The 26423-nt window shown below is 47.5% G+C and overlaps 1 long non-coding RNA gene and 1 other non-coding gene across 2 annotated transcripts; one reads left to right on the forward strand and one right to left on the reverse strand.

Moving 5' to 3' along the window:
- The first annotated feature begins 439 nt into the window (after positions 1 to 439).
- On the forward strand, positions 440 to 5599 carry LOC138998856 (uncharacterized). The gene is made up of 3 exons (XR_011469275.1): positions 440 to 742; positions 4847 to 4928; positions 5539 to 5599. It is a non-coding gene; the product is annotated as an uncharacterized lncRNA (long non-coding RNA).
- Positions 5600 to 14459: 8860 nt separating this feature from the next.
- LOC138999034 (small nucleolar RNA SNORA74) lies at positions 14460 to 14662 on the reverse strand. Its single transcript, XR_011469302.1, has one exon. It is a non-coding gene; the product is annotated as a small nucleolar RNA SNORA74 (small nucleolar RNA).
- Between the last annotated feature and the right edge of the window lie 11761 nt (positions 14663 to 26423).

The following is a 26423-nucleotide window of genomic DNA, read 5'->3' on the forward strand; positions in this document are numbered from 1 at the left end:
ATAAACAGGCAATAGGCCAGATCTCACCCACTGACTATAAATTGCTGACACCTGGTATACACATAATATAATGACATACCCTTCTTTCTAACATCTACAAAAAATTATATCCTTCTTTAATAGAAAACATTTAATAAAATAAGTCAGAAGATCAGATTTCTACATCATGATGACCAAACCAGTGACCTCATGAAAAATTCTGGCTCTCGACACTGACTTGGTCAAAACGCAGAAGTGTCCTGTGTTGACATTATTCTGCAGGGACAGACTGTCAGTAAGCAATGCTGGGTGGATGAGGTAACCCACACTACTGCTCAGAGGAGGATGGCCTCCTGGTACTGCGCAGAGGCCCCACCAGGTGGCGCTGCAGCGGCCAATGCGCCTGGCAGGCCAGCCTGGCAGATCTGGCCACAGGCGTCCACGTGGGTGAGGGGGACTAGCCTGGAGGGACTTGGAGTCACAGGACCCGCTGGGCTTCCTGGCTCGCGCCGCTGCCTCGCCCGAGTCCGCCAGGGTCCCGCGGGCAGAGGAGCTGGAGGAGCCTTTGGAGGCCGAGGCGTGCTGGTGTGGATGCCGCCCCGCTGCCAGACCAAGTGCATCAGCCTGGAATCCAGGCCACCATCCTGCAGGCGCTCCTCTCCCGCGTGTGGCCTGGATCCTCTTGCTAATCTGAGGGAGGAACTGGAGCTGAAGCTGGTGAGGGGCAGTGCTGGGCCAGGCCACCTTCCTCCATGTCACCAAGGTGAGTGCCCTCCTGCTCACCTGCCCAGCGACTCCCGCCTAAAAGCCCTGTTAAACCTCCTCCCTCCGCCCCCTCCCCTTGCAACTGAGTGCGGGTTCCAGCCTATCTGGCACTTCCCAGGGGCCCGGCCTGGAGTGTCCCACGTGGTGGTGGCTGTGGTGGGCGTGAAGGGTTCATTCCAAGGGTGAACTTGGGCTTGTCAGGTATTTAAAACACTTGGAGGATTGGGGTTTCTCTGGGCCTTGCTCTGTGGGGGCAGCCAAGGAGTCACTTTCCCAAAGGATTGGGCCTTGGCAAGCCCCGGGTAATGGGAGAAAGCAGGAGAGTGGAGAGGCTCCATCAAGCCGCCACCTGGGACCAAGAGCCCCCGTGCGAGACCAAGAGCCCAAGTGTGGGCTCCTTCCCTGTGGGCAGCTGGTCCCCTGTCATTCGGGTGCAGGTTGCGTGTGCTCCCTGGACCTGGATGAGTGCTGGCTGCTGTACTGACAGGAGGCAGCTGGGGACAGAGTTCCAGCCAGACCCCAGCAGGGCCCCCTGTCTATTAAGCCAGACAGTGAGGGATCCTGCTTCTCCAGGACTTGTCTCAAGCCGGGGGACAAGACAGATCTGTAGTCCCCAGAAAGTTAACTACCTGGTCAAACAGAGTGTGTGTGTGTGTGTGTGTGTGTGTGTGTGTGTGTGTATTGAGGGGGGGAGGGGGGAGGGTGGAGAGGAGAGCTGAGGGAAGGGAATGGACAGGGCTTATTCCAGGCCCTGACATTGTGTGTCTAGGAGAAGGGACCCTCCAGGCAGGGGGCAGGACAGTGTGGACAGGGAACCTTTCATAGAGGGGTCAGAGCTGGGGGACAGGGAACCCCACTGGGAAGGACCGGATAGTGGGGACAGGAAACCCTCCATGCAGGGGGAGGGCAGCAGGAAAGAGAACCCCAATTAGGGGGGGCAGGGCAAGGAGGAGAGGGGAAACAGGGAACCCTCTATGGAGGGGATAGGGCAGTTGGACAGGGGGGAGGGCAGGAGGAAAGGGAACCCCACTTTGAGAGAGCAGGGCAGAGAGGAGTCAGAATTATCCATGGAGGAGGCAGGGCAGGGGGACAGGGATCCCAGCTTTGAGGGGGAGGGGCAGGGAGGAGAAGGTACCCTCCATGGAGGGGGCAGGCAGGGAGACAGGGAACCTCACTTTGAGGGGGCAGGCAGGGGGGAAAGGGAAGCCCACTTTAAGGGAGAAGGGCAGGGAGGAGACAGAACCTACATGGAGGGGACAGGGCATGGAGGAGAGGGAACAGGGAACCCTCCATGGAGGGGAGAGGCTGATTATTAAAAAGGAATAATAACATTTATTGGTCATTCATCATGTCCAAGTATGGTGATCATGATTATAGTGAAGAGCACATAGGAATGAAGTTCAAGTAGGAAGTGGTCATTCCATGGGACAAAGGATGAAACAGAGTTTGAAATTCAAGGTGCCCAAGCAGCTGGGCATTTGAGGAACAGAACCTCAGAGAGGCAGAAACCACAGGGAAGTAGCCACCACATCTGCCTGCAATCTCCCCTCAAGGCATTTGCCAAATCCTACCTTGAAAGGGTGATTGATCTCAAAACAACAAGCAGAAAACAATGGGTGTAGGAGTTTGAGACTAGCTCTCAGCAACTGGACCTGACACTTTTAGAGAATCACACCCCACAGATGGAGAGCACTAGTTCACTTGAAGTGCACAGGAAACATTTACAATTATAGACCATCGCTGTTTCAAAGGCCTGAAATCAGAGTGTGCATTCTGATCACAGTCAACCAAACTCATGATCAACAATGACAGATTGAAACACATGGGTATGACTGGCACCACTGAGAGCTTTATACATACAGTGGGGCCTTGACTTACGAGTGTCCCGACTAACGAGTTTTTTGAGATAGCAGCTGTCTCTCGGCCGATTTTTTGCTTTGAGTTGACAGAGTAATTTGAGTTAACGAGCTCCTTAAGGAGCTCAGTCTCTGAAGGAATTAAACTCGTAAGTCAAGGCCCCACTGTATGTTGATAAACTTGCTTAATTAGACCTGCTTTCTGATTTAGCTCAACTTTTTCCAGCCCAGTGAAGCACCCCAACTTTTCTTTCAGGATATTGTCAGCAACACAGCAGTAAATATCAATACGAAGCAGATTATTATTGTAGATCATACAGGGAGAACAAAGGGTGAACTATTTAACTGTAGCACTGTTTGACTATATTCTGTGTAGTGAGAAAACCTGGAGTCATTTTCAAGTTCTACCATTTCTTATTTCTTTTCAGCTGGGCCAAGTTTCTAAACATTCTAAATCTCCATTTTCCGGCTAATTGAAAGAAAATAGGATTCTACCGAGCCTCCTATCTACCTACTCCAGGACTTCTATGAGGATGAAATGAGATGAGGCACGTGAAAACGTTTCACAGACATTTGGTTAAACTGTAAAATGTTTTCACTTGGCTATAAAGCAAGTGGGATGAAGAAACTCCAAGGAGGCTAGTCACCAGGGAGAGGAAGCCGGGTGTCCCTATGTGACATCATTACCTGGCGCCCACAGCCATCATTTCTGTGCTGGGCTGGGCTGTGGGCTTTGCGCCATGGGGTCTCGGCAGTGTTGGCTGCTATTTGGTGGGGTGTCGCTTCACGGTGGTGGCAGGGCCTGTGTCCCACTTGGGGGAAGCTGAGTGTTACTTGTGGGTTCCAGGTTTTCTGTAAATTGCCAGTTCACGTCAAGGCAGTTCCAGCATTGAGCATCTCCCCCTGGTGGTCAGTGCGCATCATAGCGACTGGTCAGACGGTTGGACATTAAGCATATTAGCAGCTTTTTATATATATAGATTTGCAATAAGAACAGCACAAACCATTGTAAAAGAAAATTAGCTATGGCTCATGCCTAAAATTGATCAAATCTGAACCTTTACTGTAGATATCAGCCTTCCAATGAGGAATTCTTCAAATACAGCCTGTGCTGTGGATACTGAGGCATCCTGCCTAGGAGCCTCTCTTCAGGGTTCCTGATCTGCCCCTTCCCCTACTGCACCCCAGCCCCTGCCCCATTATTTTTTCCAAGCAGACCCAGCATCTCCAAAGCCAAGTGTTCTCATTCAGGAGCTGTTAGAGTGCAAGAATGCAGTTTAAAGGATATTTCACACCCAAAGCACTTTTTAAGTTTCTCAAAGATAAGTGGATGGTCACTGAACATGGATGCAAAATGCATTTTAAACCAAAAATAGTTATTTAAATGTTTTTTTTAGAAGATTTGTTCTCATTATCAAAATAATACAGGATCATTAGTAGAAATTTACAAGAAATATATGAGGTAAAAGAAACCACTTCTCTCCATTATCCAGGGTTAACCACTGTCAACATTTCAGAGTATTTCTCTTTGTCTTAGGTAAATTTATATATCCAAATACCTTTTTGAGGTGATACTATTTATTTATTTAAATATAGTTTCTATTGATTTCAGAGAGGAAGGGAGAGGGAGAGAGAGATAATAACATCAATGATGAGAAAGAATCATTCATTAGCTGCATCCTACACACCTCCTACTGGGGTTGGAGCCCACAATCAGGGTATGTGCCCTGACAGGGACTCTATGCATGACCTCATGGTTCATACATCAATGCTCAACCACTGAGCATGCCTCCAGGGCAAGATGATACTATTTGTTATGTGTGTATTTTGATTTGTTTTCTTTAGTTATTGTGTATGCATTTCACTGCATCTATAACCACTTTTTTCCCCATTTATTAAGGCACTGTTTATTTTTCCCAGCTTTATTGAGAAATAATTGATATACACCACTGTATAAGTTTAAGGCAGACAGCAGGATGGTTTGATTTACCTACACTGTGAAATGATTACCACATTGGGTTCAGCTAACATCCATTGAACATGTGACAAACCAAAATGGAAATCTCTAATGTAATTTGAGGTCTTTTTTCTTCAAAGTCAAACCTACAATTCTTACTATTGCAAAAAAGAGCTGTACTTGGAACTGAAGTGCAGGGTGTGGTGGGTCTGCAGCTGGGGCTCTACTGCCCTGGCCTCTTGCACTTGACCCTTGTGCCTGTTCACATGCAGTTCCGTTCTCCCTCCAGACTTCACATGAGGCTGGTGATGGATGTGCTGCCCCTACCGGACAAGCTCCACAGTCTGTCTTCCCACCACTGAGTGGCAGAGGTGAGAGCCCACACTGTAAGGCTGTGGGGCCTATAAAGTTCAGACCTCACTTGTGTCTAGGAAGCTCTGGGGGTGACCTCAGCATCAGTGTGCGCAGAGCCTATGCTGGCCTCTGGGATGTGCTCTGTGAGGGTCCAGCTCACCCATAGCTCCTCTACCCCTGGACCTCAGCCACCTTCCCGGTCCTTCTGCTAGAAGCTCTGGTTCTCTCAGAATCTTAGACTCCTCTCCAGCCATGAGCTGTGTGGAAGCTTCATATAACACGATAGTTTTCAGGGAAAACTGGCAAGAGAAAAATAAGAAAAATAAGCAGGAGTCCCCCCAGTACTTTGGAGTCCAGGGCCCCGTTTTCCCAGGTCCTCACCAGAGATGGGTTTTTCCTCAGCATTTGAAGGGCTATGCCCAGGCCATGGCTTTAGAGCCAGGCCAGGAAAGAAGAGGGGGAGGATCCAGGGCAGCCCCCACTCTGGCTCCAACAGGCCCCCGGTCCAGTCCTCTGAGTCATTCCCGTCCTGCTCACAGAGCAGGGCTAAGACTCACTGTCTTCAAGACAAATCAGCTCACCACCGTGCTGGTCGCTTGTCAAGTTCTCACTTCTCTCCCCACTCAGCCCACTGCTGCTCTCTCTGGAGTCCGCAGTTACTATTCTCTCTGAGACCATGGTTGTCATCATTGGGTGGACAGCTAGCCATTACCTGCTCCATCTCGGTGGCTCCAGAATGATATCTTCGGTTCTTTTGAGAAGAAGAAAAGGAAGGGAGAAAATGGGTCTGGACAGCAAGTAACCTTTCTGTAGAAATGCATGGACAGTGAGTTTTTTTACTCTTAGTACTTTGAAGTGCTATGTGGATTGGCATGAGGTACTTTTATTTTATTATTCTCTCTGCATGTTCTTTCTGAAGGTGACTGAGTTGGCTGGCTGCACAGGTACAGGAACAAGAGAGTGAATGTGCTGTCCTATGTGCCAAGATGCAAGGAGTTTGTGCTGTTCTGCATTTCTGAGCCTCTCTCACCAAGTGAGTCAGGTCTGGCCAGAGGCAAGGACAGCCATGAGTGGCTCCTCCCAGGCCATCCTGACACCACCACTCTGTCCAACCTCTACACCATTGGTCTGTGCTCATTGCCAGCTGAATCCACAAGCCAGAGGAGCCCTGGAGCCCTGAGTCACTGTATGGAGAGGATGAGCTTTGGTGGCCCCCTGGCCCACATCATGGACCACAAGGAGCAAGATTTTATTGGGTTCAGACACTGAAAAGTTCTTCATGACAGCCCACATTATTACCCTAATGATACAGTCTTTGATGGACAATTAGAACCTCCCTGAGTGGACCACAGAGTAAGGTGTCGGACCTTTGATGAGTGACACTCCATCTCTCATCTTCTGTCAACCCAGTGGTCGGCAAACTGCGGCTCGAGAGCCACATGCGGCTCTTTGGCCCCTTGAGTGTGGCTCTTCCACAAAATACCGACTTCTGCACATGGGCCACGAAGTTTCAATCGCACTGTACGTGCGCGCCTGCACGTGGTATTTTGTGGAAGAGCCATACTCAAGGGGCCAAAGAGCCGCATGTGGCTCGCGAGCTGCAGTTTGCTGACCACTGGGTTAACCCTTAAAAATGGGATGTGTTGATTTCACTCACCAGCATTCCTTCTTCCATCTCGCAGTCAAGTTGACAGGCAAATTGGAGCCATCTCTGGAAGGAGAGAGCATATGAAGACAAGGTATTATTTTTACCTTAATTTTGAGCACCACTCTGCCGAGTACACAGAGAAAAATTATTTATCCTTCCTGACCTTTAACGGAGCATAAGTATCTTTTCTGCAGTTGAGACCTGTAGATGATTCAAAGGCACATGCTTGCAACGACAATGCTCCCTTCCTTCATCCTTGTTCTTGGGTAGCGTCACTCCTGGGCCCTGGGCCCAGGACCCAACCAAGACACCGAGAAGTGGATCTGCTCTGTCGATGGGACCCTGGCCCAGCGTTCCTGGAATGGCACAAAAGGCCCATCCTTGTCACTTGGTGGATGTGGTTTAATGAAGCAGAGGGTCACTGTGGGAGGACTGTGCTGCCTCTGTTGTGTTTTGTGAGATGGTTAAAAGGTTTGAAGCTCCTTTGAGAAACCAGGTGGTACAGTGAAGGAGCTGTTCTCCGGATCGATCGCATTAGCAGTGGCTGAGACACAGCAGCTGTCTTAAAGGCTGTGGAAGCTCCGTGACGGGATGAGAACATAGCTGTGGAGGTCACTGGTCTGGATGGTGGCCCTCAATCCCACTGACTACCAGTGCCCGTGGGCAATTCCTTATACTCAGCCCAGACCCCAACTGGACCTGCTTGGACCAGATTCTCTGGGGCAAGACAACCAAATCTGGGCCACCCCTTTTATTTTTTAACCTTTTAAAAATATAATTGTAGATTGACATTATTTGTAAGAGAGAATGCAGAGGTGGCCCATGTAATCTGACCCGGTTTCTCTCAATAATATCTTTTTTTTTTAAATATATATTTTATTGATTTTTCACAGAGAGGAAGGGAGAGAGACAGAGAGCTAGAAACATCGATCAGCTGCCTCCCGCACACCCCCCACTGGGGACGCGCCCGCAACCCAGGCACATGCCCTTGACCGGAATCGACCCTGGGACCCCTCAGTCCGCAGGCCGACGCTCCATCCACTGAGCCAAACCAGTTTTGGCTCTCAATAATATCTTATAAAAATCTCACAACCAGGATTTTGACAGTGACCCAACCACCCATGTAGGGCAGATGGAGAACAGCTCTACCCAATTCTCCCGCACCCAGGACAGTGCCTTCTATTTTTTTTTTTGGTATATCTTTATCACAGTAAAATATACACAATGAAATTTACCATTTTAACTATTTTTCAGGGCACAATCCAGTGGTGTTAAGTACATTCATATTGTTGTGCTGCCGTCACCACCATCATCTCCATCACTGTTCTCATCTTCTCCAACTGAAGCTCTGTCCCCACTAAACAACAACTCTGCATCCACTCCCCCATCCCTGGTCCCCTCCCTCTTACCTCTGTCTCTATGACTCTGATGGCTCTAGGGACCTCAGGTGAGTGAAATCACACAATATTTGTCCTTTTGTGACTGGCTTGCTTCACTGAGCATCACGTCTGCAGGGTCCATCCAGGTTGTAGCATGTGTCACAATGGCCTATTTTTCTAAATTGAATTTATTGGGGTGAGATTGGTAATGAAATCATGTAGCTTTCAGGTATACAGTTCTATAATACATCATCTGTATGTTGATTTCTGTGTCTCACCACCCTCCCCCCTGCCCCCAGGTCAGGTCTCCTTCCATCACAATTTATCCTTTCTAAACCCTCTTCTCCCCACACCCCTTTCTCCCTGATAATCACCAAACTGCTGTCTGTGTCTATGAGTTTTTTTCTTTGCTTAATCCCTTCACCTTTTTCACCTAGTCCCCCAACCTCCCTCCCCTCTGACAGCTGTCAGTCAGTTTTCTATATCTATGAGCCTGTTTCTATTTTGATTGTAGTTTATTTTGTTCACTAGATTCCACATATAAGTGAAACCATAAGGAACTTGTATTTCTCTGACTGGCTTACTTCACTTCACTTAGCATAATACTCACCAGCTCCATCCATGCTGTTGCAAAAGTTAAGATTTCCTTCGTTTCCTGTGTGTGTGTGTGGGTGAGTAGTATTCCGTTCTGTTAATGTACCACAGCTTTTTCTCCACTAATCTGCTGCTGGGCACTTGGGCTGCTGTGAAATCTTTGCTAATGTAAATAATGCTGCAATGAACATAGGGCTGCATATATCCTTTCAGATCAGTGTTTCAGGTTTCTGCAGTTATATTCTCAGAAGTGGAAATGCTAGGTGATAAAGCAGTTCTCTTTTTAATTTTTGAGGTAACTTCATACTGCTTTCCATAATGGTTGCACCAATCTGCATTCCCACCCAGAGTACAGGAGAGTTCCCTTTTCTCCACATATTCACCAGCACTTGATGTTTATTGATTTATTGATGACAGCCATTCTGACAGATGTGAGGTGATACCTCACTGAGATTTTAATTTCTATTTCTGTAGTGATTAGTGGTGCTCTGCATCTTTTTATTTGTGTAATACTCATCTGCAGGGCCTCATTGGAGAAGTGTCTGTTTAGGGTCTGTGCTCATTTTTAAATTGGATTGATTTTTTTAAGATGTTGAGTTTTATAACTTCTTCACAAATTTTGTATCTTAAGCCCTTATCAGATGTATCCTTGGCAAATATGTTCTCCCATTCAATGCGTTGTCTTTTCATTTTGTTGATGGTTTCCTTTGCTGTGCAATAACTTTTTAGTTTGATGTAGTCCCATTTGTTTAGTTTTTCTTTTGCTTCCCTTACCCAAATAGAGATATCAGAATAAAAAATATTGCTATGAAAATTTATTGCCTTTATTTTCTTCGAGAATTTTTATGGTTTCAAATCTTACTTTCAATTCTTTAATCCATTCTGAGTTTATTCTTCAATATGGTGTAAGAAGGTAGTCTGCATTCATTTATTTTTCTACATACTTGTTCAATTTTCCCAATAGCATTTATTGAGTGGACTATCTTTACCACATTGTATGTTCTTGTGTCCTTTGTCAAATATTAATTTACCATAAATGTATGGGTTTATTTCTGGGCTTTTTATTCTGTTCCAATGATCTATATGTCTGTTTTATGCCAGTACCATGCTATATTTATTACTATGGCCTTTTAGTATAGTTTGTTATCAGGTAGCATGATTCCTCCAACTTTGCTGTTCTTTCTCAAGATCACTGTGGCTATTGGCTTGGTTTTATTTTCTTTGTTTTGTTTGTGTGTGTGTGTGTGTGTATGTGTTTGTGTGTGTGTTGGGGGTTTTTTTTGTACTTCCATATAAATTTTTGTGGTATTTGTTGTAGCTCTCTGAAATACATCATTGGACATTTTAATGTTGGTAATTCTTCCTATCTTTGAACACCATATATGCTTTTACTTATTTGTATCTTCTGCAACTTCTTCCTTCCTTCATTTCTTTCATTTTCTTCTTTCATTTTCTTCTTTCTTTTGTTCTTTCTATCTACGTGATGTTTATTATGTTGAGGTGTATTCCCTCTATTCACATTTTGCTGCAAGTTGTTATAATGAAAAGGTGTTTTGTTGAATGCTCTTTCTGCATCTATTGTTATAACCATGTGATTTTTATTCCTTATTTTGTTTATGCTGTATCATGTTTTTTATGTGCAGATCCTGTACCAAGCTTGCATCCCCGGAATAAATCCCACTTCATCATGTTGTGTAATCTTTTTAATGTATTACTGGATCCAGTTTGCCAATATTTTGTTGAGGATTTTAGCATCTATGTTCAACAGGGATATTGGCCTATAATTTTCTTTCTTTGTAAAGTCTTATTCTGGTTTGGGGATTAGGATAATGCTGGACTCATAAAATGAGCTTGGATATCTTCCCTTGTCTTGAGTGTTTTGGATGAGTTTGAGGAGAACAAGTATTAGTTCTTCTCTGAATGTTTGATGAAATACACTGTGAAGCCATCCAGTCCAGCATCTGCGTTTGTTGAGAAGTTGTTTTTTCTTTAATCCTCACCAAGGATATATTTTCCAATGAATTTTTTTTTTTTTTTTTTTTTTTTTAGAGAAGAGGGAAGGAGGGAGGGAGGGCGGGCAAAGAGAGAGAGAGAGAGAGAGGGAGAGAGAGAGAGAGAGAGAGGGAGAGACATCAATGTGAGACACACACATCAAATGGTTGTCTCTCTCACACACACACACCTCAACAGGGGGCAGGGGTGAACCTGCAACCCAGGTACGTGCCTTTGACTGGGAATCGAACCCATGATCCTTTGGTGCGTGGACCATAGCTCTAACCACTGACACACAATGGCCCGTGCTTCATTGATCACTTGTTTGTTTTTTACTGTTTTGTTTATTTCTGCTCTGATCTTTATTATTTCTTTATTATTCTCACTTTGTGGTGTCTTTTTTGTTGTTGTTTTTTTTTTTTTGCACTAGTTCCTCTAAGTGTAAAGTTAGATGATGTATTTCAGATTTTTCTTGTTTCTTGAGGTAGGCCTGTAATGTTATGAATTTCCCTCTTAGGACTGCTTATGCTGTGTTCCATAGAGTTAGGATTGTTGTGCTCTCATTTCCATGTGTTTCAAGGTATCATTTGATTATGTCTTTGATCTCATTGTTAACCATTCATTGTTTAGTAACATGTTAATTAGCCTCCAAGACTTTCTATGTTTTGCAGATTTATCTTTTTCTTTTTCTGTTTTTTTTTCAATCCTATATTATTCATTTTTAGTGTGGTCAAATAAATGTAAGATTTAGAGTTTTAACCACAGTTAAGTATACATTACGTATATTGACATGCAATTCTCGCCACTGTGTATCTCCAGATTTTTATTTTATTTTTTTGCTTTTCATTGCTTTTATTTCTCTGTTAATAAATTTATTGGGGCAGGGTGGTTTTAGATGTGTACAATTAAGTAATAGATCATCTGTATATCAGTTTTTTTCTCAGTGACTTCCAGTTGTATACAGTTATGGTCAGATAAGATTCCTGATATGATTTCATTCTTCTTAAATTTCCTGAGACTGGTTTTTGTGTCCTAACATGTGGTGTATCCTAGAACATGTTGTACGTCCACTTAAAAAGAATGTATATTCTACTGCTTCTGGGTGAAATGCTCTGAAGATACCAATTAAATCCATTTGATCTAGTGTGTTATTTAAGGCTACTCTTTCCTTCTTGATTTTCTGTGTGGAAAATCCAGCCATTGATGCCAAGGTGGTATTAAAATGCCCTACTATGAGTATATTATTGTTTAACTCTCCATTTATGTACACCAGGACTTGATTTACACATTTAGGTGCTCTTATGTTGAGGAAATACATGTTTGCAAGGGTTATATCCTCTTGTTGGATTGCTCCCTTTATCATTATGTGGTGTCCTTCCTTATTGCTCAATATAGCCTTTGTTTTAAAGTCTATTTTGTCAGCTATAGGTATTACCTCCCCAGCTTTTTTTCCGTTTGTATTTGCATGAAATATCTTTTGCCATCTCCTTGCTTTTTGTCTGTATATCTTTCATTCTGAGGTAGGTCTCTTATTGACTGCATATCTATGGTTCTTGTTTTCTTATGGATTCAGCTATCATGCCTTTTAATTGAAGCAGTTAAGCCACTTATATTTAAAGTGATTATTCATAGATATGTTTTATTGTTTTAACTCTGTTTCCCTTTTATTCCTTCTTGATAGTTCTTATACTAATGTTTGGTGGTAACACACTTCTTTGCTGTTTCTTGTCTGCGAAGCTCTTTATTTCTCCATCCATTTTAAATGACAGCCTTGCTGGGTAAAGTAGTCTTGGTTGAAGGTCCTAGCTTTTCATTACTTAGAATATTTTGTGCCAACCCCTACTGACCTGGTATGTTTCTGCAGAGAAACAAGCTGACAATCTGATGGGAGCTCCCTTGTAGGTAACTGACTGTCTTTATCTTGTTGCTTTTAAGATGTCCTGTCTTTAATCTTTGTTATTTTAATTATGATGTGTCTTGGTGTCCTGTTTTTTTGTGTTCATCTCCTTTGGGACTCTGAACTTCCTGTACTTGTGTCTTTTCCTTCACCAGGTTAGGGAAGTGTTCGGTCATTATTTCTTTTAATAGGCTGTAGTCCCTTAATCTTTCTTTTCTCCTTCTTGTACTCCTGTAATGTGGATGTTATGCTTCATGTTGTCCCAAAAGTCCCCTAAACAGTCCTCATTTTTAAAAATCATTTTTTTCTTTTTTCTGCTTTTGTCTTCTGTGACCTTCTCTTCCAAATCACTAATTTGATTCTCTGCTTCATCCAACTATTTATTTCCTCTAGTGTATTCTTCATTGCAGAGGTTGTACTCTTTATTTCTGACTGGATCTTTTATATGGCTTAAATGTTCTTTTTCATGCCTACTATCAGTTTTCAAGTTCCCACTGATTTCATCCATTCTTCGCCTAACTTCTATTCACATCCTTACAACCATTTTTTTTAAAACACCCTGTATCTGGTATATTGCTTGCCTTCACTTCATTTAGCATTTTTTCTGGATGTGTCTCCTGTTCTTAAATTCGGGGCATGTTTCTTTGCATTTTGGCTGCCTCTGTGTGTTTGTTTCTTTGTATTAGAACCCAAGCCTTGGTAGTGTGACTTTGTGTAGTAGGTGTCCTGTGGAACCCAGTGGCAAGGTTTTCTTGATCACCTGAGTTGAGTGCTCCAGGGATGTCCCATGTATGTTATGTGAACCTTCCTGTGGTAGTTGATTCTTGATGGCTATTGGCCCATGCATGTGTTGAGTCGATGCTCAGGCTAGTTGGCTGGGACCAGTGTACCCTGCCTACAGTGCAGTGTATGAGCTGCTGACAGGTGTTGACCAGGTGGAGCGATTTTCATCTCAGCAGGTTCTGGTGCCTGCCTAGATCTCTCTTTGGATATGCAGCTTGTGAGGCTAATTGTATCCTGCTCTGATGTGCTTGGAAGCTGCCACTGGGCGTGTTGGTCCTGGGGCTTCCTGGGATGGACTCTGGTGCTGAACAATGTCAGATGCTTTATGTGACTGGCCCAGGGCAATCTATTTGCATCTACAAAGCAATTCACAATGTGTGACAGCCTCTACCGAGGCTGAGTGAGCACAGGAGGGTCCAAGCAGGGCACCAAAGCTGGCTTTTACTAGCATTGAGCCTGGGGACAGGTCAGCAAAAGTCCCAGAGCACACCATGCTCTGCCTCCCTGTCTGCCTCCATCTGCTGGGTGCCTGTTAGTCTCAGTGAATGAAAGAGTCTCTGGAAGCATTCAAGTTGCATGAGGTAGGTGCTCAGGGAGTCCCCAGGTAGAGGTGAGTGGTGTACACCAGATTGATGCAGGTTCAAGCTCAGTGTCAGTGTTGGGTCTGAGGCCACTCAGCAAATGTCCCAGGGTGTACCAGGTCCAGCTGCCACCTGCTGGGTCCTCACACATCTTTGAGCAGTGTACAGAAGACACAGACCTGGCATTGTTTGTAGGAGGAGAATGAAAAAGTCAAAAGAGGCTGCTTCCCAGGATTTAAGATGTCTGGGATCTGTAGTCTGAGATCAGCCCTGTGAACTTAAGGGCTTTGCAGAGGGTCTGTGGATTCTCAAAGGCCAGAGAGCTGCTTCCTGTTGTGGCTGATTCATGGGTCCCCTGGGATGCCACAGGGGAGCGAGAGCATGGCAGGATCATGCAGGTGTGATGCCCTCATCAGGTAGTGAAAAGTAGAGTCCCCTCATGGGTGGCTGATTTCAGCAGATTCATCCCTCGATTTCTATCCTAAGAGAACTGGAGCTCTCTCCAGACTTCCGATCACATGCATGCTCACTGGCTTCCTGAGCAGCACTGTCCCTGCCTTCTTTCCTCAAGGCTGGATGAGCCAGGCTGGCTGGAGTGTAGGGAAGGGAGGATAGAGGTCCGTTTGGTGGGTCGAAATGCTGTTAGAATCTTTAAGGCTTAACTTTATTTTTTCTGTGTCTACTCCCACACTACAACTAAGCAGCCAAAGTGATGCTTAGCTCACTCTCAAGGAAGCACAGTACTGCCTTGTACCAGTGCCACACGTCACCAGCACAGGGAAGGGAGCAACTGGAGGAAGAAGACAGGGCATTCCTCTCCCAGCAGTGTAACACCCTCACAGGCATGATTCTGTCTGGAGAGCTGACCCCTGCTGGAGCGCTTAAGGCTTTTAGGCACAGAGTGAAATGATCTGATTTATATTTTTTAAAGATCACTCTGATTTGTATTTTTATTTTTATTAAAAATTGTTTTACTACTTTAATTTTTTTTCAGTTAGGGATGACATTCAATATTAGTTTCAAGTGTACAATATAGTGGTTAGACATTTATATAACATATAAAGTCATCTCCTGATAAGCCTAGCATGGGCTATCTTTGAAAAGGGTATTAATCCTATTCATGAGGGCTCCACCCTCATGACCTAATCAACCTCAAAAGACCCACCTTTTACTTATTTTTAATCAACCTTATTTGTGTGACATTCATTAATAAAATTGCATAGGTCGGGTGTGCAATTCTATAATGCATCATCTGTATATTGGATTGTGTGTTCACTGCCTTCAAGTCTCCTCCCATCACCATTTATCCCCCCCCATGCCCTCTTCTCCCTCCCCCACCTGTCACCCACCAACCCTACCTCCTACTCCCCACATGCCACCCCCACCTGCCACCCCACACCCCACACCCTCAGCCCCCACCTGCCATCCCCACCCCTGACCTGCCAGCTCCCATCCCCCACCACTACCCCTCACCCCCACCTGCCACTCTATCCCCCACCCCTACCCCCACCCGCCACCCCCACATCCCATACCCCACACCACCCACCCACCCACCTCCCATCCCCCACCCCCACCCCACACTCCCCAGCCCCCACCCTCCACCCCCCTTCCTCCACCCACCCACCCCACTTCCCCTGTTTGTGATTTGACATTTGAAATGATATTTGAGATGTGTCTTGAGAGCACGGGTAGGATTTAGACAGAAGAAGAAGGTGAGAATGTGCTTCAGGTACAGAGAGTGGACACTCGGCCTGGAGGCAGGAGAGATGAACACTGGAGAGACCAGAGCATATGCCCCTCAGATGCCTGTGAGTGAGGGGTCAGGGCAGGGAAACAGAAGACCCTTCATGGAGGGAAAAGGCAGAAGGATAAGGGGACCAACCACAGAGTGGTCAGAGCAGGGGAGACAGGAGCCCCTCCATGGGAATGCAGGGCAGCGGGGACAGGGGACCACGGGAGGGGCCGATGGACAGGTAGGACAGGGAATGCTGCGAAGGGGCAGGGCTAGGAAACAAGGGCCCCACCATGGGGGAACAGGGGACTCTCCATGGAGGGGTCTGCTTCCCCTGTTACCTATCTCTACTTCCCTGTCCTCCCTTCCCTGGCCCCTCCATGGATGGTGCCCTAACCCCACTATCCTGCTCAGACTATGTGGGGTTCTTTGTCCTCCCTGCCCTGCTACCTCCATGGAGGATGCCCTCTCCCCCCCTGCCCTGCCCTCTATTTAAGGATCTGTGCCAAAATCCTTGCTGTCTCAAAGTAGGGTTCCCTATCCCCCCAGCCTCTCCCCTCCATGTAGGGTTCTGTCTCCTCCCTGCCCTTCTCCCTCAAACTGGGGTTCCCTTTCCCCACTGCTTGCCCCCTCAAAGTGAGGTTCTCTGTCCCCCTGCCCTGCCCCCTCCAAGAAGGAAACCTCCTCCTCCCTGCCCTCCCCATCCATAGAGGGTACCTCCTCCTCCCTGCCCCTCCTCCTCAAAGTGGGGTTCTCTACACCCTGCCCTGCCCATCCATAGAGGGTACCTTCTCCTCCCTGCCCCTCCCCCTCAAAGTGGGGTTCTCTACACCCCTGCCCTGCCCATCCATAGAGGGTACCTTCTCCTCCCTGCCCCTGCCCCTAAAGTTGAGATCCCTGCCCCCCTGCCCTGCTCCCTCAATGGATAGTTCTGTCTCCTCTCTGCCCTGCTCTCTCAAAGTGAGGTTCCCTTACCTCCTGCCCTCCCCCCTGCATGGGGGTTCCCTGTCCAACTGCCCTGCCCCCTCCCCATAGAGCAGCGGTTCTCAACCTGTGGGTTGCGACCCCTTTGGTGGTCGAATGACCCTTTCACACGGGTCACCTAAGACCATCCTGCATATCAGATATTTACATTACGATTCATCACAGTAGCAACGTTACAGTTATGAAGTAGCAACAAAAATAATTTTATGGTTGGGTAACAACATGAGGAACTGTATTTAAAGGGCCAGAAGGTTGAGAACCACTGCCATAGAGGGTTCCTGGTCTCCCCTCTCCTCCCTGCCCTGCCCCCCTTTAATTGGGGTTCCCTTTACTCCTGCCCTCCCCACTGCATGGAGGGTTTCCTGTATTCACTATTCCTTCCCTCCATGTGCAGTTCCCTGTCCCCAGCTCGAACTCCTTTCTGAAGGGTTCCCTGTCCACACTGTTATGCCCCCTGCCTGTAGGGTTTCCTGTCCTCTTGCACTGCCCCTTCCCAGGAGGGTTCCCTGTCCCCCTGCCCTGCCCCTCCATGAACGTTTCCCTGTCCCCCTGTCCTATCCTCTCCATACAGGGTTCCCTGTCCCCATGCCCTGCCCCCTCCATGAAGGTTTCCCTGTCTCCTGCCCTCCACCCTCCATGTAGTGTCCCCTCGCCTCCCTGCCCTGTCCCCTCCATGGAGGGTCCCCTCTCCTCCCTGCCCTGTCCCCTCCATGCAGGGTTCCCTCTCCTCCCTGCCCTGTCCCCTCCATGCAGGGTTCCCTCTCCTCCCTGCCCTGTCCCCTCCATGGAGGGTCCCCTCTCCTCCCTGCCCTGTCCCCTCCATGCAGGGTTCCCTCTCCTCCCTGCCCTGTCCCCTCCATGTAGTGTCCCCTCTCCTCCCTGCCCTGTCCCCTCCATGCAGGGTTCCCTCTCCTCCCTGCCCTGTCTCCTCCATGGAGGGTCCCCCCTCCTCCCTGCCTTGTCCCCTCCATGGAGGTTTCCCTGTCCTCCCTGCCCTGTCCCCTCCATGGAGGGTCCCCTCTCCTCCCTGCCCTGTCTCCTCCATGGAGGGTCCCCTCTCCTCCCTGCCCTGTCCCCTCCATGGAGGGTCCCCTCTCCTCCCTGCCCTGTCCCCTCCATGGAGGGTCCCCCCTCCTCCCTGCCCTGTCGCCTCCATGGAGGGTCCCCTCTCCTCCCTGCCTTGTCCCGTCCATGGAGGTTCCCCTCTCCTCCCTGCCTTTTCCCCTCCATGGAGGGTCCCCTCTCCTCCCTGCCTTGTCCCCTCCATGGAGGGTCCCATCTCCTCCCAGCCTTGTCCCCTCCATGGAGGGTCCCCTCTCCTCCCTGCCCTGTCCCCTCCATGGAGGGTCCCATCTCCTCCCAGCCTTGTCCCCTCCATGGAAGTTCCCCTCTCCTCCCTGCCCTGTCCCCCTCCATGGAGGGTCCCCCCTCCTCCCTGCCCTGTCGCCTCCATGGAGGGTCCCCTCTCCTCCCTGCCTTGTCCCGTCCATGGAGGTTCCCCTCTCCTCCCTGCCTTTTCCCCTCCATGGAGGGTCCCCTCTCCTCCCTGCCTTGTCCCCTCCATGGAGGGTCCCATCTCCTCCCAGCCTTGTCCCCTCAATGGAGGGTCCCCTCTCCTCCCTGCCTTGTCCCCTCCATGGAGGGTCCCATCTCCTCCCAGCCTTGTCCCCTCCATGGAAATTCCCCTCTCCTCCCTGCCCTGTCCCCCTCCATGGAGGGTCCCCCCTCCTCCCTGCCCTGTCGCCTCCATGGAGGGTCCCCTCTCCTCCCTGCCTTGTCCCGTCCATGGAGGTTCCCCTCTCCTCCCTGCCTTTTCCCCTCCATGGAGGGTCCCCTCTCCTCCCTGCCTTGTCCCCTCCATGGAGGGTCCCATCTCCTCCCAGCCTTGTCCCCTCCATGGAAGTTCCCCTCTCCTCCCTGCCTTTTCCCCTCCATGGAGGGTCTCCTCTCCTCCCTGCCTTGTCCCCTCCATGGAGGGTCCCATCTCCTCCCTGCCTTGTCCCCTCCATGGAGTGTCCCCTCTCTCCCTGCCTTGTCCCCTCCATGGAGGGTCCCCTCTCCTCCCTGCCCTGTCCCCTCCATGGAGTGTCCCCTCTCCTCCCAGCCTTGTCCCCTCCATGGAGTGTCCCCTCTCCTCCCAGCCTTGTCCCCTCCATGGAGTGTCCCCTCTCCTCCCAGCCTTGTCCCCTCCATGGAGTGTCCCCTCTACTCCAAGCCTTGTCCCCTCCATGGAGGGTCCCCTCTCCTTCCTGCCTGTTCCCTCCATGGAGGGTCCCCTCTCCTACCTGCCTTGTCCCCTCCATGGAGTGTCCCCTCTCCTCCCTGCCCTGTCCCCCTCCATGGAGGGTCCCCCCTCCTCCCTGCCTTGTCCCCTCCATGGAGGGTCCCCTCTCCTCCCTGCCTTGTCCCGTCCATGGAGGTTCCCCTCTCCTCCCAGCCTTGTCCCCTCCATGGAGGGTCCCATCTCCTCCCAGCCTTGTCCCCTCCATGGAAGTTCCCCTCTCCTCCCATCCTTGTCCCCTCCATGGAGTGTCCCCTTTCCTCCCTGCCTTGTCCCCTCAATGGAGGGTCCCCTCTCCTCCCAGCCTTGTCCCCTCCATGGAGGGTCCCCTCTCCTCCCTGCCCTGTCCCCTCCATGGAGTGTCCCCTCTCCTCCCAGCCTTGTCCCCTCAATGGAGGGTCCCCTCTCCTCCCAGCCTTTTCCCCTCCATCGAGGGTCCCCTCTACTCCAAGCCTTGTCCCCTCCATGGAGGGTCCCCTCTCCTTCCGGCCTGTTCCCTCCATGGAGGGTCCCCTCTCCTCCCTGCCTGTCCCCTCCATGGAGGCTTCCCTGCCCCCACTACCCTGCACCCTCCATGGAGGGTCCCCTCTCCTTCCTACCTGTCCCCTCCATGGAGGGTTCTCATCCCTCTACAGTCCCCCCTCCATGGAGGGTCCTCTCTCCTCCCCGACTTGTGCTCTCCATGGAGGGTCCCCTCTCCTCCCTGACCCGTGTCCTCCATGGGGGGTTCCCACTCCTCCTTACCTGTCCCCTCCATGGAGGATTCCCATCGCCCTATGGTCCCCCCTTCATGGATGGTTCCTTCTCCTCCCTGACCCATCCCCTCCATGGAGGCTTCCCTCTCATCCCTGCTTGTCCCCCTCCATGGAGGGTCCCCTCTCCTCCTAGCCTTGTCCCCTCCATGGAGGGTCCCCTCTCCTCCCAGCCTTGTCCCCTCCATGGAGGCTCCCCTCTCGTCCCTGCCTGCCTCCCCCTCCATGGAAGATTCCCTGCCCCCACTGCCCTGCACCCTCCATGGAGGGTCCCATCTCCTCCCTGCCCTTCTCCTCCGTGGAGGGTCCCCTCTCCTCCATACCTGTCCCCTCCATGGAGGGTTCCCATCCCCCTATGGTCCCCCTTTTATGGAGGGTCCCTTCTCCTCCCTGACCCACGTCTTCCATGGAGGGTCCCCTTTCATCCCTGCCCTGTACCCTCCATGGAGAGTCCCCTCTCCTCCCAGCCTTGTCCCCTCCATGGAGGGTCCCCTCTCCTCCCAGCCTTGTCCCCTCCATGGAGGGTCCCCTCTCCTCCCAGCCTTGTCCCCTCCATGGAGGGTCCCCTCTCCTCCCTGCCTGTCCCCTCCATGCAGGGTTCCCTGCCCCCACTGCCCTGCAGCCTCCATGGAAGGTCCCCTCTCCTCCCTGCCCTGCCCCCTCCATGGAGGGTTCACTGCCTCCCCTACCCTGCCCTCTCCATGGAAGGACCCCTTCCCCCTGCCCTGACCCCTCCATGCAGGGTCTTCTGTTTCCCTGCCGTGTCCCATCACTCACAAGCTCTGAAAGGCATGTGCTCTGGTCCCCAGTGTTCATCTGTCCTGCCTCCAGGCCGTGTCCACTGTCTGTACCTGAAGCACATCTCACCATCTTCATCTGCCCAAATCCACCCGGGCTCTCAGGACACATGTCAAATATCATTTCAAATGTCAAATCACCGAGTGATCTTTAAAAAATATAAATCAGATCCCCCTATTCTGGTGCCTAAAAGCCTTCATGCTGTGACAGCATTTTCAATCCACACTAGGGTCCCCTATGTGCCCCCCCCCCCCCCCACCATCTGCTGTTCCCATCCAGCCTGGCTGTCCTTGCTCTGGGGCACTGCCTCTCCTTTTGGGGTGGCTTCCCCAGCTCTCTATGGGGCCAGCTCTGTCTCAAAAGCCACTACTCAGTTTAAATATTTTGGGGAACCCTTCCCTGAGCCTGCTGGGGAGTCACCCTGCTGGGGAGCCCCCACCCAGCCCTAGGGGGTACACCAGGCAATAGGTCACAGTACTAACAGAGGTCAGAATGGTAAGACAGGTCATAGAGGTAACCTAGCAACCCTGCCAGGTCAGCCATGTGGGCCAACCTCTCAAATTTTCTTGTGTTGTTTAAAATCAGGGCATAAACATTTATTGACACCAACACACCCCAGGCCCTCTACAGAAAGCACAGGAGGTGTGGCTCTCCCCGAGGTCCTGACCCTCTGTAACCAGGTGTTCTTGACAGTGAAAACTGGGTGGGAGGGCGGGTCAGAGAAGCCAGGGAGGGACTCCACTTGAGTTGCTGGCTTTGAGGCTGGAGGAAGGGATCAAAGGCCAACATTTTTGGGAGCGCCCAGGAAGCTGGGAGTGGCTTTGGCAGGGACACAGAAGGGAACTGTCCCATAAGGAATGGATTCTGCCACCTCCCCATGAGCAGGCCCCCCCAAGGCCTCCTGGGAGGAGGGCAACCCAATGAACCTCCTCGGGTTTCTGACCCACAGCACCTGGGATCCCACACTTTGTCCTGTGAACCACTGTGTTTAAGGTCATTGGTCAGGGCACCAACAGAAATCCTTTGTGTCCCTGTGGTTCCCTAGTCATAATAAGCTAAGTCTGTTTTCTTTGTGGCTCTTTCTATCTCCTGAAATAAAGTGTTGCCTTGGTTCTTGTTCACCTGTCTGTCCCTCAGCCCCTCTCAGCACCTGAAAGGTGACCTGTGAAGTCCCTGCCCCCGAGACCCAGGTAGACAGCACACACTTGATGAATGAATTCCTGAGCAAAGAGCTCTTTTCTGATTTCATATTTGTAATAAACCTGATTCATTAACATGTACATACATATGATATCTTAATCCACTTTACGACATCCCACATAGATTCATGAATTTTTAAAATATCTTAATTTTTTTTTGTCAAAACCCGTGTCTCAATTTCTTGTTCAGAAATGCAGTAGCTGCTTTGTGACCTGCCTCAGGGAGGAGAGGGTTCTGACTGCAGACCAGGTTCACACCAGGATGTTGCTCCTGTCCCTAGTCCTTCACAGGCCAGCCCTTTGGCCTCTGGTGGCCAGTTGACCCATGATGCGCCTTCACACCTCATCTCCTGTTCACCAGCCTGGTGTTGCTTCCTGCGTTGGGTACACGGTGTAATACACAGATCCAGTAACATAGAACCCCACACCTGAAACCTATATGTTCATGTTGACCAATGTCACCCGAATGCATTTAATACATAAAAATATTTTTTAAAACACACACATTAGTTATTTTGCAGATTGAAACCTGTTCAGGGAGATGAAGTGACTGGTCTGAGGTTCCCCAATATTCCCACTGCCCATGATTCTGAATGCCCAGCACTTTCTTGTCTTTCTCCCATTAGACTTCAGTGGTCCTGCTTTATAAAAATGCAAAGACTCTAAAAAAAAACAGCAGGAAGCTTCAAACCTCCTTTTGAAAGCAAACTTTAAGTCAGCAGAGTGGAACATCTTCTCTATCAATGTTTCTTTGCTTTTTGTTCATTCATTTGCCAAATGTTTATTTTACAGACCTATCTAGAACCAATCTTTTCAGTACTGGATCTCCCTCCCAGTAGGTGCCTAGGCCTGTGCTAGGACCAAAGAGTCCCCAGTGCTGAGTGGGAATTCAGCAATCACTTTTGAGTATAATGGCTTGGGTCAATTTCTGGGTCCTCTATTCTGTTCCATTGGTCTATATGTCTGTTCTTGTGCCAGTACCAGGCAGTTTTGAGAACTGTGGCTTGGTAATATAGTTTGATGTCTGGTATTGTGATCCCTCCAACTTGGTTGTTCTTTCTCAGAATAGCTGTGGTTATTCGGGGTCTTATTTTATTCCAGATGAATTTTTGGAGAGTTTGTTCTAGATCTTTGAAATATGTCATTGGTATTTTAATAGGTATTGCATTGAAACTATAGATTGCTTTAGGTAGTATGGATATTTTAATGATGTTGATTCTACCAATTCATGAACATAGTATGTTCTTCCATTTGTTTATGTCTTCCTCTATCTCTTTTTTCAATGTCCTGTAATTTTCCGAGTATAGGTCTTTTACGTCCCTGGTTAAGTTTATTCCTAGGTATCTTAATTTTTTTGGTGCAATGGTAAATGGGATTTTTTTTTTTTTTTCATTTCCCTTTCTGTGAGTTCATTATTGGTGTATAAAAAGGCCATAGAATTCTGGGTGTTATTTTTGTATCCTGCTACATTGCCAAATTCATTGATTAGGTCTAGTAGTTTTTTGGTTTAGTCTTTGGGCTTTTCTATGTATAATATCATGTCATCTGCAAATAAGGACAGTTTTACTTCTTCTTTCCCAATTTGGATGCCTTTCATTTTTTCTTCTTGTCTGATCGCTATGGCTAGTACTTCTAGTACTGTGTCGAACAGGAGTAGTGAAAGTGGGCATCCTTGTGTTTTTCCTATTCTTAGGGGAAATGGATTTAGTTTTTGCCCATTGAGTATGATATTGGCTGTAGGTTTGTCATATAGGGTTTTTATTATGTTGAGGTATGATCTCTCTATTCCCACTTTGCTGAGAGTTTTTATCAAGAAAGGGTGTTGGATTTTGTCAAATGCTTTTTCTGCATCGATTGATATGTTTATGTGATTTTTGTCTTTCAGTTTGTTTATGTGATGTATCACATTTATTGATTTTCGGATAGTGAATCATCTTTGCCTTCCTGGAATAAATCCGACTTGGTCATGGTGTATGATCTTTCTAATGTATTGCTCAACCCGATTTGCTTGGATTTCATTGAGGATATTAGCATCTATGTTCATCAAGGGTATTGGCCTGTAGTTCTCTTTATTTGTGGTATCTTTGTCTGGTTTTGGGATTAGGGTAATGCTGGCTTCATAGAAAGAGCCTGGAAATGTGTGTTGCTCTTGAATTTTTTGGAATAGTCTGAGGAGGATAGGTTTTAGTTCTTTGAATGCTTGGTAGAACTCCCCTGTAAAGCCACCCGGACCAGGGCTTTTGTTTGCTGGAAGATTTTTTGATCGCTGTTTCAATTTCTTCGGTAGTTATCGACCTATTCAGGTTTTTTGACTCTTCTTGGTTGAGTTTTGGGAGCTTGTAGTTTTCTAAGAATATGTCCATTTCATCTAGGTTGTCCATAGAATTTTGTTGGAATAGAGTTGTTCATAGTATTTTTTCATAATTGTTTGTATTTCTGTGGGATTGGTTGTTATTTCACCTCTTTCCTTTCTGATTTTGTTTATTTGGGTCCTCTCTCTGCTTCTTGGTGAGCCTGGCTAGAGGTTCATCAATCTTGTTTATCCTTTCAAATAACCAGCTCTTGGTTTGTTGATCTTTTGTATTGTTTTTTTTAGTCTCTATGTCGTTTATCTCCACTCTGATCTTTATTATTTCCTTCCTTCTCCTTACACTGGGCTTTTCTTGTTGCTCTTTCTAAGTCTTTGAGTTGTAGGGTTGGATAATTTATTACCATTGTTTCTTGTTTTTTGAGGCAGGCCTGTAGAGCTATGAACTTCCCTCTCAAGACTGCTTTCATTGTGTCCCGTAGATTTTGGTTTGTTGTGTTTTCATTGTCGTTTGTTGCCATGATGCTTTTTATTTCTTCTTTGATCTCTCTGGTAACCCAGTCATAGTTTAATAGCATGCTATTTAGCCTCCTGTTGTTTGAGGGTTTTTAAATTGTTTTTATTGTAGTTGATTTCTAATTTTATGCCATTGTGATTTGAGATGATGTTTGATATGATTTCTCTCTTCTTGAATTTGAAGAGACTTTCCAGTGACCCAATATATGGTCTATCTTTCAAATGACCCATGTGAACTTGAGAAGAATGTATATTCTGTGGCTTTGGGGTGAAATGTTCTGAAGATGTCAATTAATTCCATCTGATCTAGTGCATCATTTAGGATTGATGTTTCTTTGCTGATTTTTTTTGTTTAGAGGATTTGTCCAATGGTGATAGTGGGGTATTAAAGTCCCCTACTATGACTGTATTGCTATCACTCTCTTACTTGATATCCTCCAGAAGTTTTTTTTATGTATTTGGGTTATCCTGTATTGGGTGCGTATATGTTTACCAGAGTTATATTTTCTTGTTATATTGCTCCCTTTAGTATTATGAAGTGGCCTTCCTTATCCCTTGTTATGTCCTTCACTTTGAGATCTAATTTGTCATATATAAGTATTGCTACCCCAGCTTTTTTTTCATTTCCATTCGCCTGAAAAATCTTTTCCCATCCCTTCACCATCAGTCTGTGTGAGTCCTTTTTTCTGAGGTGGGTTTCCTGTAGACAGCCGATATATGGGTCATATTTTCTCATCCACTCAGCTACCCTATGTCTTTTGATTGGGGCATTTAATCCATTAACATTTAAAGTTATTATTGATAGGTATTTGTTTGTTGCCATTTTTATTCTTTACGCCTGTGTTCCTTCTTCTTTTCCTATTTCTTCTTTTTACAGCAGACCCTTTAGCATTTTCTTGCGTTGCTGGTTTGGTGGTAATAAACTCCCATAGTCTTTTTTTGTCTGTGAAGCTCCTGATTTCACCCTCAACTTTGATTGATAGCCTTGCTGGGTATAGTATTCTCGGATTCCGACCCTTCCTTTGCATGACTTTGTATATTTCATTCCATTCCCTTCTTGCCTGATGTGTTTCTGTTGAGAAATCAGTCACTAGTCTGATGGGGGATTCTTTGTAGATAACTTTCTGTCTCTGGCCACTTTTAAGATTCTTACTTTGTCGTTGGTGTTTGCCAATTTAATTATAATGTGCCTTGGTGTCGGTCTTTTGGGGTTCATTTTGTTTGGGACCTGTGAGCTTCTTGGATTTGTGTGTTTTCTTTCCTATATCAGGGAAGTTTTCTGTCATTATTTCTTCAAACATGTTTCTCTTCCTTGCTCAGTTTCCTCTCCTTCTGGCACCCCTATTATGTGGATGTTGTTTCATTTCATGTTGTCCCAAAGTTTCCTTAGGCTCTCCTCCTGTTTTTTAAGTATTTTTTTTTCCTAGATGTTGCTGTGCTTGGGTATTTTTTCCTACCTTGTCTTCTAGCTCACTGATGGCAGTCCTCTGCTTCTTCTAGTCTACTGTTGATGCTTTCTATTGAGTTCTTTATAGCAGTGATGTCATTTTTCATTTCTTCTTGGTTCTTCTTCATTTCCTCTTGGTTCTTACACATATTGTTGAATTTGTCTTCCATTCTTTTCAGCCACCTTATGACCATTTCTCTGCATTCTTTCTCTGACATATTGCTTGCCTCTTTTTTGTTTACTTCCTTTTCTGGTGATGCCTCCTTTTCTTTTGTTTGTGGGCTATTTCTTTGTCTCCCCATGATCTCTCTTCTCTGGGTGTCTGGTTATGTAGCTCTTTCTCTCCGTCCAGCTCTGCACACAATTCTCCAAACATCTCTTCTGCACATCCTTTTTCCCCTGGCACTAAGCAGCCGGCGCACTGGTAAAATCCGAGGCTGCCTTTTTGCGCCCAATCCAGCTATGGGATAGTTTTTAGATCTCCCTTCTGCCAGCAGCCCTGTGGATCCCCTTCCACACTTACGGATCACCTGGCCCCAAAGGCCGCGGGCTTTGTGGGGCGCAGACTTCCCCTACATGCATTCCTCTCTCCAACCTGGATTGCAGTCCTCACCTTTCCCT

The sequence above is a fragment of the Myotis yumanensis genome, unplaced genomic scaffold, assembly GCF_028538775.1.
Source record: "Myotis yumanensis isolate MYYU_CA2020_CCGP unplaced genomic scaffold, mMyoYum1.0.hap1 SCAF_21, whole genome shotgun sequence".
Classification (NCBI taxonomy): Eukaryota; Metazoa; Chordata; class Mammalia; order Chiroptera; family Vespertilionidae; genus Myotis; species Myotis yumanensis.